The following is a 14,368-nucleotide window of genomic DNA, read 5'->3' on the forward strand; positions in this document are numbered from 1 at the left end:
TTATTGTTGTCTGGTCTGTTTAAATGCAATCACAGACTGACCCAGCACCTTTCAGTAAGGATAGCTGTCTCTTTGGTGCAGACATCCTCACAAACCCCTAACATAGGACTGGAAAGTAATCAAGATCCTGCTCTTACAGACAGCTTTGTCCTAACAGATTTCTCATCTTTGAGAGCAGACTGCCTTTTACTTGGCTTCTTGTAGAATTTTTGATTAGTGTTTTAATCTTTGCCCCGCTTAATTTCAGAATTCAGTGAATGTCTTGAAAAGAGAAAACAAATGCTGTCTGTGAAACACTTCAAATTTCAATATTTTGTCTCCAAGCTTTCATGGTCAGAGAAACTTGCACACTTTTGCTATGCCTCAGTCACAGCCGTCTGCTATGGCAAGCCCAGAAGTCTGTTTCTTGCTCTAAACCCAGAGTCAGTAGCTTTGTTTGCCAAACATTGATAAGTGTTTGTTTTTGCATTTGTGCTTGTGTGTGTATTACACCCAGAACACCTACCCTGGGTCCTTTTACAGAAATTTCTATCAGGTTCAATTTTGAGCACTACTTACGAGTAGAGGATGAAATAGGTAAAATTTATTATTTACTAGGGGGGGAAATGTCTGTTTAAAAATGAAGATCTTTTGAAACACCAAGAAAATTGTATCTGCATCTTCCAATTTTTGTATGAAGACATTAATTTGGGAAGCCTTAAGGATTTAAGGGTATGGTGTCAGAGGACCAGAGGTTTGCTCAAAGACATAACTCTGAAAGGAAACAAATTGAACAGTGACAAATAGCTGCGTTTCATTGTTACTTTGAGTAGTTATGGTCCTGTAATCAAGATTACACTGTATTTGTTGCTGTCTCACAGGTTTCTTTTTGACTGTCCTAGTCTACATATTATCAGACAAGCCCTTACATCTAAACGCACATTCAAACCATAGTGGGTTACCTGTATTGTCTTCCTATGGGGCTATGTAAGCATCATTGAAATATAGAACTGGGAGAAACAATAAGTATAAACTCTACATTTCTTTTCATAGATCTAGTGAAACCAGATCCATAAAAAAAAATGAAAGGATAAAAAGCATTAATTTACTGCATTATTTACACATCACTAAGACACAGCATCCAATTCCCAGAATTTAAAGGAAGAGTGGTTTCTATTGGTTAACAGCTTTTTGAGGATTCAGACTGAGTTCATCAGGCTCCGAGGCAGAAACAGCATGGTAGAAGGGCTTGGTAAAGCACAAATGCTTAGTTCATGGTGGCTAGGAGGCAGAAAAGGTGAACAGAGCTGGAGAGAAATGGGCTGTAGATCATATATGGTCCTCAAGGTCTGCCTCCATGATCCACCTAGACACACAAAGAATAACTTACTAAGCCCTTAAATGGCTTTCTAGCCAATGTAGTTGACCATTAATCTTAACTGTCATATCCCAACCCTTGTCATCTTGACACCCAAATATACCTCCTTAAGCCTGAATCTCCAAATAAACACAATAATAATTTAATAATTCCATATAACATGACACAACCATCTTGTAAAGTAGCAAAAATGCAATAATTGCTTTCCCAAATTCTCAGTACTTCAAGTACTTCTCAGAAATCCAATGAATGAATCTCTTCTGAGATTCATTTCTAATATGCAACAACAGTACAGGGTGAACATTTCCATTTCAAAAGTACCAGCATAGAAAAGCATAGGCCCAAAGCAGATGCATCAATATTAATTTCCACATCTGCAGGGTCAGTATCTGACACACATATTGATAAGTTGTGAGTTCCAAAAGCTCAGGTGATGCCCTTTCAGTGACCTTGCCCTTTGCAGTGCATGTACCCTCTTTTTCTGGGGTGCTTTAGTTACAGCCTGCAAATTTCCTCACCAGACATTCTGCAACCCTGCCATTATTTTTGTTATTTCTTTCTTCTTAACTGTTCAATCATATAGATATAAATTGAAATGTAGTATTATTTGGAACATTTCCCTACAAACATAACATATTTTTGTCAAATTATATAGGATAGGTTTTCTTATTACAGAAATTAATTTTTACATTTCCCATAATATTAACATTTTAATAAAATATATTTTAACAATTTTTAGTAGGAGATTTTTTAAATGTAAATCATGCAATATGTTTGAGCAATAACAAATAATTTCATACCTTAAGTCCTAGTTATGTAATGGTCAGGCTAAACTACTTATAGTCTCACCTATAGTTTGATATGCTGAAATAGCATTGCAAAGTAGGGTGAGGCAAAATTACACACACACATACACACACACACACACACATACACATACACACATACCTTTACTACAATAAAGATTTTTTTTTTCTGACTGAAACAAAATGTTAAGAAATATTTTACTCATTTTCAATTGTGTAGACTCAAATCATGGCTCTGTCGCTCCAGCATTTGGTGCAACTTCTAATTGTCTTTGAGGTCTAGATAATTCTGGCAACTGTGTTACAAAAAATAGTGTAATTAAATACTTTTGACAGAAGACTGAACATATCAATGGTTCACCTAAAGTTTTATAGTGTAATACACTGACATCAATCTAAGCAAGTGATAATTGAATATTGATAAGGTTGGTTTAAATGAGTTAGGGATGCAGCTAGCATCTTTTAGTACCTACTTCTAAAAAGCACAATGCTTTTCTAAATACCTTCTTGACTCACAGAATGTTGCAATATTTTCAATTAGATATTATTTCTGTTTTAGAGATTAAAAATAGAGACTCCAAGTTATTAACAAATTTATTAAATTTTCACTGTCAAAATCTTATTGGAATAGTTAGTAAGCCCTATTCCCTCTGAATCCAAAACACACACGCTTTTCTTATTACATGATACTAATCAATATTTGAACAGGAATCTTTACATCTTTGCATGAAGATTGTTCTTGGCACTTTACATTTTTTCAAATGAGTGCACGTCTTGCAAGTATTTTTGTTTTATGTACAAAATAGAAAGAACTAGTGTGTACTGAGATGCTATATGTGTGAGGGGTAACTATGCAGAGTGTGTGTACTGATGTAAGTAACTATCAAGCTTTGTTATTTTCTAGTTGCTGGGACAGAATACTCAACACCCACAAGTTAAAGGAGGAAAGGTTTATTTTAGCTCTCAGTTATGCAGAAATTTTAGCCCATAGTTTGTTGTCTCCAAGGCAGTTTTAAGCATTTCTCCATGTCTTTATAAGATTTCAATATGGAAAAGTTTTCAAACACTTGGCAGGAAGAATATCTTTCCTTCATTAGAGTACTTTCTGCTCACTTCATTCACCTGGTTGGGAGGACTGATACATCCTTGTCCTATAGCTGAGCTTCCACCATAAAGGGTCAAATATTCACAAAGCTCACCTCTCACCTCAAATCAAAAACATATTTATTAGGTGTCAGGTATATATAGGGATCTATGTACAGAAAGAGTCAGATTTTCCTTTCTCTGAGGAAAAGAATAATTCACACTTTTCCTTAGTTTTTGTGCTCTTTTTCCTTAGGCAAGATAAACAAGCAACTCTTTTTAAATAAAATAAATAATTTGGCACCTTGTCCTATCGGTGAAGATTAAGGGTGGTTCTTCAGACACTTAAGTGTTAGGAAGAAGGAATTAAGCTAAACCTCAATTAATCCCTGATTTTAGCCAAAATACTGATATTTTTCAAACTTCACTAGGTACAGACATTAGAAGAGCAAATCATTTTCTTCTGTAATGATACACTAAAACTTTCAGGACCAATTAATTGCACTGACAAATTACTCTAAAATTGAAAAATGCTACAGATTCTCAGAGTTTATGTATTTGAATTTTAGGTAAATTTAAATTTCACCCTTCAAGGCTTCTGCTGAAAATAATAATCTTTAGAATAGATCACTTGTAGCTAAGGGAAAGATGCTGATGACAGCAACGCAAGGGCCGCACACTAAGGAGAGGTGATTTACCACACCCGCGGATGCATTTCTGAGCACACTATATGCTGGTTGACTTTTATCAGGTAATTATATTGAATCTTCTCCTAAACCTTTTGTTCCCCGGGCAGCTGCATGTTTTGTGCAACACATCATCAGTATGCCTTTCTCATACATCACGCTTGTGACAGCTTCAACGGTGTACTGAAGCAACAGCTCATCAGAGCAGCGGTGCACTGTGACGATTTATCATAGTAACATATCAGGAGAGGGAGGCGGCAGAATAATATATGGCCAGGAGCACTCAATAGCACTGTGCAGGAGCATATTTAGATATGCCAGAGGATTCAAGGCAATGAGAAAACCTCACTTTAGTGGCTGTGTGTCCTAACCCGTACCTAGTGTAACCTGTGAGTGGAGACTGTTCATTGACTTTAAAGGTAACTGGACACCAGACTATCGTGGGTCACTGAAATATGTTTCTATATTTCCATAGAAACCTTGGAAATACAGTTCAGATTTTTTACTTGTAATAAAATTTGTGGTTATCAAAAATGACATAGAATGGCAGGTACTTTCTTATAATAAGGACACTCTGGAGATTGTCCCTATCTCATTTTCTAGAAGGATGTGCAGCTTTTTAAATAAATTGCTCACTCTGGGGAACCACTTTCTTGTATAAAACAGATTCACTTGAATGCCTACACAATAAGTGGTGAACATCTCACCCTGTAAATTAATGCAAAGATAGCCTGTAATTTGAAAAATTGAAAGTTGAAAAAAATTCAAGTGTTAAGGAAAAGATTCCCCATCTTAACCTGGTTGACAATAAGTGGCAGCAGTGTGTAATTTGTATGAAAAGTTTTGATGAAGTTGTCGGTTCTTGAGTCTGATATCACTCAAGTTTTTGAGAATATGTTTAACTTTTAGAAAGCCCTACCTTTTATCTTCATGGAAGAATGGATTCTTTAAATTACAGCAATAATTAAAAATCTGTATTGAGGTAGTTGATTTCATTAGTATTTTGGATAATTTGAGTTGCTCTCTGTTTCTAGTCATATTTTATAAGTACATTGTCTGGGAGACGCAGTCACATCTGAGATGGTTAGTGGGGCATTAGAATACACCCAGTTTGTGGAACACAACTTCATTTCTTCTAATGAGCTCCACCTTTGGAAGGATGGAGTATGCTCTTGCCCTGATTTTGATGTGTATGTGTGTTCTACTTCCTGGAGTTGCTGCTCAGAAAGACTTCTTGGCAGACCTCCCAATACAGCATTTGACAAGACCTTACTAATTCTCAGTCCCGGTTGGGTGAGAAATATTTCCTGATTGAGTTATTTCTTCTTCATTCAGTGGAAAGCTGTTGTCACCAATTTTATTGGCACTGAGAAAGAGGCTTTAAAGAGACTAAGTCATACATTTTGCTGCCAGCTTATATTTTTTATATCCTCAATATTCAGTACCTTATTTTATGAGTCTGGATACAACATTTTTCCAATTCTTTCCTGCTCAGGGTATGCGCCTATCAAACTTTTTTTTTTTCCAATTCTAACTGCGCCTATCTATGTGCAATACATCATTGTAATGCATTTGTTTGCTAGTGTGTCTCACCCTGCTAGGCCTTGAATGTCATAAAGATAAAAAGTATGTTTTATCGATCTGTGTATTCTCAAGGGTTGCACATAATAAGGGGCAGATATCATATGAAATAGTTTTGCATTTATCCATGATGGCTTAAATATCTAAATTACCATTTGTCTGAATAAGCTTCCATTTATATAGATCTTAATTCTTTTTTAAATATTATTTGCTTCATAAAATTTCTCTTAGATTTAATTCATGCTACATTAACTGGATTTAGTTCATATTTATTGAAAACCTACTATGTGCCATGGTAGTTATCTCTTAGAGCAAAGACAAGCAAACCAGGAAAGCATACACTTGTAACATGTTTTGTTCCTGAAATAACAATCATATTAATAACAGTTAGTGTTAGTAATAAAAATTGTTATAAATATTAATTAGAAAAGCAGTTAGTACATAAGTAATGAAAACAGGTTTGTGCTTACTTAATAAATGCAGGTGCACTTGTACTGTTGATTAAAATCCTCACTTTCGCTACTTAGGATAATAAAAGCATTAATTCAACCTGGGATACTGGTTGAGCAAGTTTGTTTATCCTTAACTAAATGGGGATTCCTAAGATCGTGGTTCCTCACCTGGGACACATATTCACTGTATGTACAACATCTATATATGTCACTAGTACTCTCAGAAGATATTTGGGAGGGGAAGCAAAAAGTACTGATAAAACATGAAGCTTATGCTGTCGGCTCTGCCAAAAAAAATTTCTTGTCTCTAGCCTAGGAATCTTGTCTTGCATCAGCATCCAAAAATTGATGCTAACTTGTTAGCTTGCGAGTATCTTACAATTTTAAATATTGGACTTGTTTAGTAGATGTGACTCTGGTGGCAGATGTGAGCAAGCAGATATGAACCTAAGAAGGTACATAAACATCTGATGCTCAGGGTAAAGATAAAATTTTGATAGCACGTAGGCAACTAAAATATTGAGATTACAGAACATCACCCAAGGACAGCATGCATTTTGGTGAAGAATGAAACTGAAGCTTTTCTTTGTAGATACTGGAATACAACTGTACTGTGAAAGGAAAAGCCCAGTGCAATTTAGCTATGAGGTAAAGAGTAATATGGGAGCTATGCATTATAAATCATTCCTTTGGTGCTAAAGAAAAGCAACTCATTTCAAGATAATGATGCCATTTATTTAAAGGCATTTTTATATAAGAATAATTGTTTTGGGGCTCAGGATTTAGCTCAGTGGCAAAGAGCCTTCCTGGCAAGTGCAAGGTCGTGAGTTTGATTCCTGGTATTGGAAGAAAAAAAATAAATAAATAAAACAGAATGTGTCCCAAGAATAATTGTTTAAATAGGCCAGGATCTTGGTAGAATGTAGACTGTAACAGGGGCCCGAAATGAAAGCCACACTGATACTTGTCAAACACACATGCATGTCAAAAAAAAGTGTGTCCTTAAGGAAATCAGACAAGGGGAAACTACCTACTGTATACTTCCAATTATACAAAATGCTTGAAAAGGCAAAGTTATGGGGACAAAAGTTTGAGCAGTTTGATGATCCTTGTAAGTGGTCGAGTGTTCCCTGAGAAGGGCTACAAATAAGCCTTTTGTGTGATGGGAACAGTTTATGTCTTTGATATTATATTACTTGAATTTGCTTAATCAAGGCATGCCCCTAAAATTTGTGAATGTTATTTTATGTGAACTGCACATCAAAAATGACTTAAAATGATCTAAGTGCAACATTTTTCAGGTCTATGTGTGAACACCATCTTTTTAAATGATATACAAATATCAAATTTAAGTCTTCAATAGAATATGTTGCTAATCTTACCTGACCTATTGTTAACACTTTTCTTTTCCACAAATGGTGAATTTATGCTTTTGGCATCACTTAGATGAACTCATCTCATTTTCTTGGTTTCTCGGCCTTGAACTGACACTCCAGATTTTGTATTTCTTGTTAATATGTCTTCTGAGCTATTCGGTGGCCTTGGAATATGTCACCTTAACAAACGGTTCAATTTTTATGTGCTCTTTGAGCTCTGAGATCTTAAAATGACAGGAACTTGATTATGTCCCAAAAGAGAAATGAAAGAAGGTACTTGCCCAAAATACTAAAGAAATTCCCATGTCAACATCTGAGCCATACTGTTGTTGAAATACACATTAGTTGAAAGTCTTACTTTGTATTTGTGTAAAAAGAAGATATAAGTTCTAGTCTGAATATGAAACTATTTTGGATAGCTATGTCAATTAATACCCTTGTTTCAGTTTTCTTCAAACTGAATATAATTATAGCTAAACTTTAACTGTTTAAGAATTAAGGAAATATTGAATACATATGAGAAAGACAATGATGAACATGTTATCCAGATAAAAGTTTGAAAATTACACATAATGAACAATCTGGCTTTCAGGGCAGATTGATAAAACCTCTTATCTCCATTCAATATTACTAACTCTCCCAATATCCTATTTTTCAATAAATAAATTGAATTATTTCATTGCATAAAAATATTTTATGTAGTACTTATTTGAGTTATCCCAGTTACTGTGTTAGGAGCTAGGTTTACATTATTAGGCCAAATAAATCCAATCCTAGTCCTCGCATTTCTGACAGTCTAGTGCAACATAGGTAGACATCAATCAAATCATCACTGTGATAAGTGGTCAATTACAAGATGAAATAAGTGTTCTTATGAAAGAACCAGGATTCTGGGACAGCGTATATTGATGGGATCTGATCTCTCCCGGAAGGGAATGGAGAGGGATGCCAGTGACGTTTTCCTCCAGAAGTTATATTTAGATTGAAGTAGAAATTATGCACAGGATTGTTAGAATGTGAGAAATCAGGGAAAGATCATTTCAGATTAAGCATAACAGAAGAGGCAGAGAGCCTGTGTCAAAGTTGAGGAATAGACTGTTTTGACCTGAACTCCAATAGTCAAGTGGAAAAGGAAGGGACTAAGGTGTTTATCAGACCATCCATGTATTTTGTAGGTTCTGTCTGACCTCGTCCTCCAACTCCAACCCAGCAACACTGTATCTCTCTGGTCATCCTTCCTCTCTCACAGCTTCCCCCGACTCTCCTCTTGTACTGCTTTGTGCTGCTCCTCTGGTCACCTGTAAGTGTTCTTCCCAGGTGAGACTCAGCTTGGTAACGTATTCAGGTCTGTACCTCAAGGTCTCTAATCTTAGTCACCTCTGCAAATTTCTTCTTGGAACATGTGTATAATGAAGCCATGGCATCTTCAGGAGTGTGAGCATTATTCTGTCTACTACACCAAATCTGCAGGCTCCTGTGCCATTTATTGGTTTAACCTTTTCATCAATTTAATCAGCAACAATTATTAAGTCATCATAGTCAAACACTATAAAAAAGGAATACATTATATTCCTTACATGGAGTAAAACATAGGATTCCTGAAAAACACACAGACTAGTAAACCGGCAATAATAGGGCAGTGCCGTAATATGTGGGTTTCTAAATCCAACTCAAGTAGAGGTGTTAGGGGGACCAGGAGAGGCCTTCCAGAAAAGGTGATTCATGAATTTGTCCTAAACTGTAAGAATTAATTTACTAAAAGAAAATAAATGAATCATATGGGATTCTTTAATGTTCAGTTTCCACAGGTTTATAATGAATAGTAGAGTTCCATCTTATTAGGATCCATAATTGTATTCCTCAGTAACTGAAGCATACAGTAACTAATAAGCTTGCAGAAGTTCTCTTTGTTAGTGAATAACTGCTAGAACCTGAATTAGAATCCTGATGTGCCCGCTACAGAACCTTTTGTGTACAATATCTATTGTACCTTTTGGATTGTATTTGCTCTTTCAGTTTCTTACACTAGGAAGGCAATATGATGTTTACACATGCATGTCTGATTTACTTCACTTATGAGTATTGTCTCAAGTTGCATCTATTTACCTGTGAAAACCTCAAGTTTATCCTTCTTTACAGCTGAGTAGTACTCCATTATGTAATGATACCACATCTTTTTTATCCATTCCTCCAACATGTGCTATCTTCATAAATATTTTACTTTGAATGAATTTCATTTATAAAAATCCACAAATGTGTCATTAATATTGAATGCAGAAAAATATTACAGCTATTTAGAAGTTAGAAGGGAAATAAATTATTTTCTTTTCTGAGGAAGAGTCAGCAAACCAACACAGAGCCCTGTGCTAAATGTGTAATGTTACCGTGAGTGCCAAATCCCTGGCCTTTGCTGTTCTCTAGAGAGAAAGAAAGTGCAGATTTTTCAATCAAGATAAACTTCCTTGGTTTCTTCCACTTCATTATATGACAGGCCCAAGACAGCCCAGGAATCCAGGCTTTTCCACACTGTGTTGTAGGAGAGGACATTGCCACAAACACTTCCTCCTTCCTTAGCAGAGTCAACCAACATGCCCCAGGTGCCTCGCTCCTCTTAGCAAAAACTTCCCAGTTGTTTCAGGGACTCAGGTGCCATGGAAGTCATGATTTCCTGTGATCTAGAAAGAGACCTATTAGTAATATAAAGAATGTAGTTGCTCTCAGGATCATATAGTTTGTGTTTAAAAGAGAAGAATTTATTTTATAGCCTGAAGTTGACAATGGAGTTTCAGCCATAGGCAATGCACAGGAGATGGCATGTGATATGGTGAAAGTAGGCCAGTGGGCTTCTCTTGTTAAATGTGAGAATTATTAATTAAAATGGATCCAATAAGTAGGGAGAGAGGCTGAGTTATCTGTAGATTCTTTAATACCATACAGAACGGACACACTCATCCCAACTTTTAAATGTCATTTTTTCACACATTTAGAAAGCAGACTGATCATTGAGAGAGTAGTAATCTGGTTTACAAATTAACTACAGGCTAACGGTAGAGTCTGTGTATTTTTCAATTTTGGGATGAGGATATAGCTCAGTGGCACAGCACCTGCTTGGCAAGTGCAAGGTACTGAGTTCGATTCCTGGTACAAAAACTGTCTTTTGGATTCCATAATTGTGTTATCTACCCTTGTAACATGAAAGGTAACCTCCACTGGAAATTTGAAACTTATTTAAGGGCATGAGCAATGCTCCTCATTTTCTGTAGTCACAATAACGTGATGATATGTTCCTGGCAGCAGCATCTGCTGATGGGAAACTGTGTACTTAAGAATCTCAGAGTGAACAAATGCAAAGTGTTATGATCTTCCTGAAGAATTCTTTTTCTGAGGTATGGGAATTAATTCTCATCAATGAACATGTAAAACCTATATCGATTGCCTGGATTAATTGACATAAATAGAAGATCAAGTATGATCTTGTTCTCATGTATCTGTGAGATGCTTGAAAATATTTTAGCACTATAAAGTATGTGAATAATTTTATTTCATATTAAAGACTATATTTTGTTTAAAGAGTTTCAGTGTCTTTTCACCTCAAATTCTTAGAATGCACTGGGGGTCTCTGAATGTTCATTAGAACTTCTTTTAGAAAAAGCTACTTATTATGAGATATGACAAATATTATGGCAGATGGGAATGGGTAGTAGATTTCTGTCATTTTAACTTCCTTATTTCCCTTAGGCTTTTTTTTGTATCTTCTTTTCAATTCAATAGTTTCCTCAGAGACGCTACATCAAAACTCCGGTTTCTTCACCACTCTCTAAAAATTTTCCAGATAATTTTAAACAGCATCTGTAGTTAGGAGACAGAGGAACAAGATTTACATTCAGGTATGAATTTCTGAATTTGCTTCTTTTTGTTTGTGCTGGGATTTTTTTTCTTTTTTCCTTTGTTAATTTCATGAATGACAGTTTAAAAAAAAACATTAAAATTCTCAAACGGTTTCCAAGAATTTTTAAAGCATCTAAAATTCACTTTTAGACCTAGTTGATGCTTTATGCCTACGGCCATCTTGGCTAATGAGACCATTTACATTCATGAAATAAAAAGATGTTCTGTAAAAGCCATAAGATACATTTTTTACATTTAAATATATTAGAGGTTTTATCTGGGTATTTGAATTGAAAGGCCAGGAGCCTCAATTATTTGAAGAATATATTTAAAATAGCCAAGTTCCAGTCACAAAGACCAGTTTGAATTTTTTAACGTTTATATTGCCAGGATACCATTTGTAATGGATGTTAATGATTATTCTTATTTAAAACTGGAGCTGTAGTATTTCTTGTTAAAGTGGATCATTAAAGCTTATTCTCCACAATTTTCTTTCAATGTAACGCTACATTAAAGACTCATAGTGTCTAAAACATTCTCTGATCCCAATTAATCTCATCAGGTGTATTAGGTGTTTCACGGTACTAATATAGTATTTAGGTAACTAAAGGCAGAAGTTAGCAATACTGTACTTTTTTTCATCGGGGCAAGTTGGGGGAAAAGCTAGATTTTGTTATTTTACAGTCTGTATAGTTGTCTTGTATGCACACCATCAGTCAGTAGATTGTTTCTGGAATAGACTTTTGATATGTAAATCTGCTTATGGTTGGTCAAGTCTTTATATAAAATGGCATAATATTTGCATATAACTTCCACATCCTCTTGTACACTTTAAGTCCAGGTTGCTCATTACAACTAATACAATGTAAATACTGCATGAGTGGTTGTTATACAGTATTCTCTAGGGGATAATGACAAGAAGAATATATAAGTGCAGTTACAGACACAGTTTTTTAATGTGTTTAGCATGTGCTTGGCTTATTTCATGGTTGTGCCACTCAGAGGTATGCAAGATCACTATAAAATTGGAAACTTCATGTTGTATACAATAAGTATACAATGTTATCTGTGTATTTAAAATATACTAATTTTAAAAAGTTAAGTAACTTGACCAAGGACACACAATTAATGAATCTGAAATTTGAGACCAAGAATTCTGGAGACAGATTTCATGACCCCACCAGTCATACACTAGCATGCTGAATTTCTCAAGGGTAGCTGTAGTTTTAGACCAAAAAAAAAAAAAACTTTGCCAAAAGAATGACACAAAGGCTTTGTAATAAGCACATTTTTCATTTAAAATACTTTTATAAAGGAAAGTGCGATTCCTTGTTTTATAAGTAATTTTTCATTTTCATTTCCAGTTCTTATCAGAAATACCAACAAAAAACCATTCTTGATAATAATCAGGGTGAAAAATGTTCAAAATTTTCAGTTTATACTGACTCTCCATTACTGAAATATACTTCTGTTGCTTGCAACTTTGGCTTCCAACTTTGAACAATTACGACTAAAATTGCTATAAATGTTCACATGCCGGTTTTGGAGTAAACATAATTTTCAGCACAGATTAATACATACCAAGAAACGCAGCGGCTGGGTTATGTTGCAATAGAATGCTTCATTTTGTAAGAAACTGCCAGACTTGTTCTCCAGTGTGACTGCACCATCTTGTATTATTCTCAAAATCGATGAATATGAATTCCTGTTGTTTCCCATCCTGGCAAAGCGTTTAATGTTTTCAGTGCTCCGGCTTTCTGCTCTTCTGAAAGCTTCAAGTGTTATCTTGGTGGTATTTGAATTTGCAGTTGTCTAATATTTTCTAATAAGAGCATATGCATGTACATGCACACTTGTAAACATTCATGCACACACATGCCCATATGCTTCTTTGAAGGTCAATTATTTTAGATTTCCTTTTAATTGTAAATTGACAACTTAAAATTGTAAGAATTTGTGGCATATATTGTGTCATTCTGATGCACAAGTGTAGTGTGAAAGAGTTCAATCTGGTTAGCATACTCACAATACGTTTTTGGTAGTTTGTTTGGTGAGTACACTTATATTTACTCTTTTAAGATGTTCAATATTCTGTTATTAAATATTTTCACCACACTGCAATAGAAGATATTTAAATTTTTAACCAAGCTGTTGTGCTCTTGGACCATTGTCTCTCCATCTGTACCTCACCTCCACTCCAAATCTCTGCTCCCACTGTTCTGTGCTGTGTTTCTCTGAGTTCAATTGTTTGAAATTCCACATATTAAAAAGACAGGCATTATATGCAAATTTCTGCTCTCACTTACTCTGATACAATTGACATGATGTTCTTTCTCAGGCTCAGTCATGTTCTACTGTGCATGTCTACCACATCTTATTTATCTGTTCCTATTGATGTACCCAAGTTGACTCCATAGCTTTGCTACTGGAAAGAGCTGCCATAAACATAGGAGTGGAGATATTTTATCAGTGCATGGATTTCAGATCTTTTGGGTAAACATCCAGAAGTGGAATTGCAGGATCATCTGATAATTCTATTTTTGTGCTTTTGAGAAATTGCCATAGGTTTGTCCATAATAGCTATTCTAATTTACATTCACATCAGCAATGTACTAGGGATCTCTTTTATTCACATAGTCACCAACATTTCTCATCTTTTATCTTTTTGATAAAAGCCATTCTGACACTTGTAAGATGATATCTTATTGTGGTTTTAATTTGCATTTCCCTAATGATTAGCAATGTTGAACATTTTTCATGTATCTCTTGGCCTTTTGTGTTCTTCTTATGATAAATTTCTATTTAGGTCCCTTGCCCATTTTTTAATCAGATTTTTTGTTTTCTTGGTATTCAGTTGTTTGAGTGTCATATATATTTTAGTACTTGGTAATTATGTGCCAAGAATAATGACACCCAAGGCAAAATTAATAAAGTTGTTCTGAATTGCTAAATTACAAAGAGCTTTTAATGAATATGTTCATAGTGATTTACATGTGGCAATACCAATACCATTTTCCTAAATTTTTCACTAAGAGAACATTTAATAAGTTTAATATGTTCATATTATTTGCTAAATTCTTTTGGTGTGCCTCCAAAAATATATTAAATAAGTCACACATGACTATAGAAATGTGTTGAA

This window comes from Chinchilla lanigera, unplaced genomic scaffold (genome assembly GCF_000276665.1).
Source record: "Chinchilla lanigera isolate Chin_1 unplaced genomic scaffold, ChiLan1.0 scaffold00001, whole genome shotgun sequence".
In the NCBI taxonomy this organism is placed as follows: Eukaryota; Metazoa; Chordata; class Mammalia; order Rodentia; family Chinchillidae; genus Chinchilla; species Chinchilla lanigera.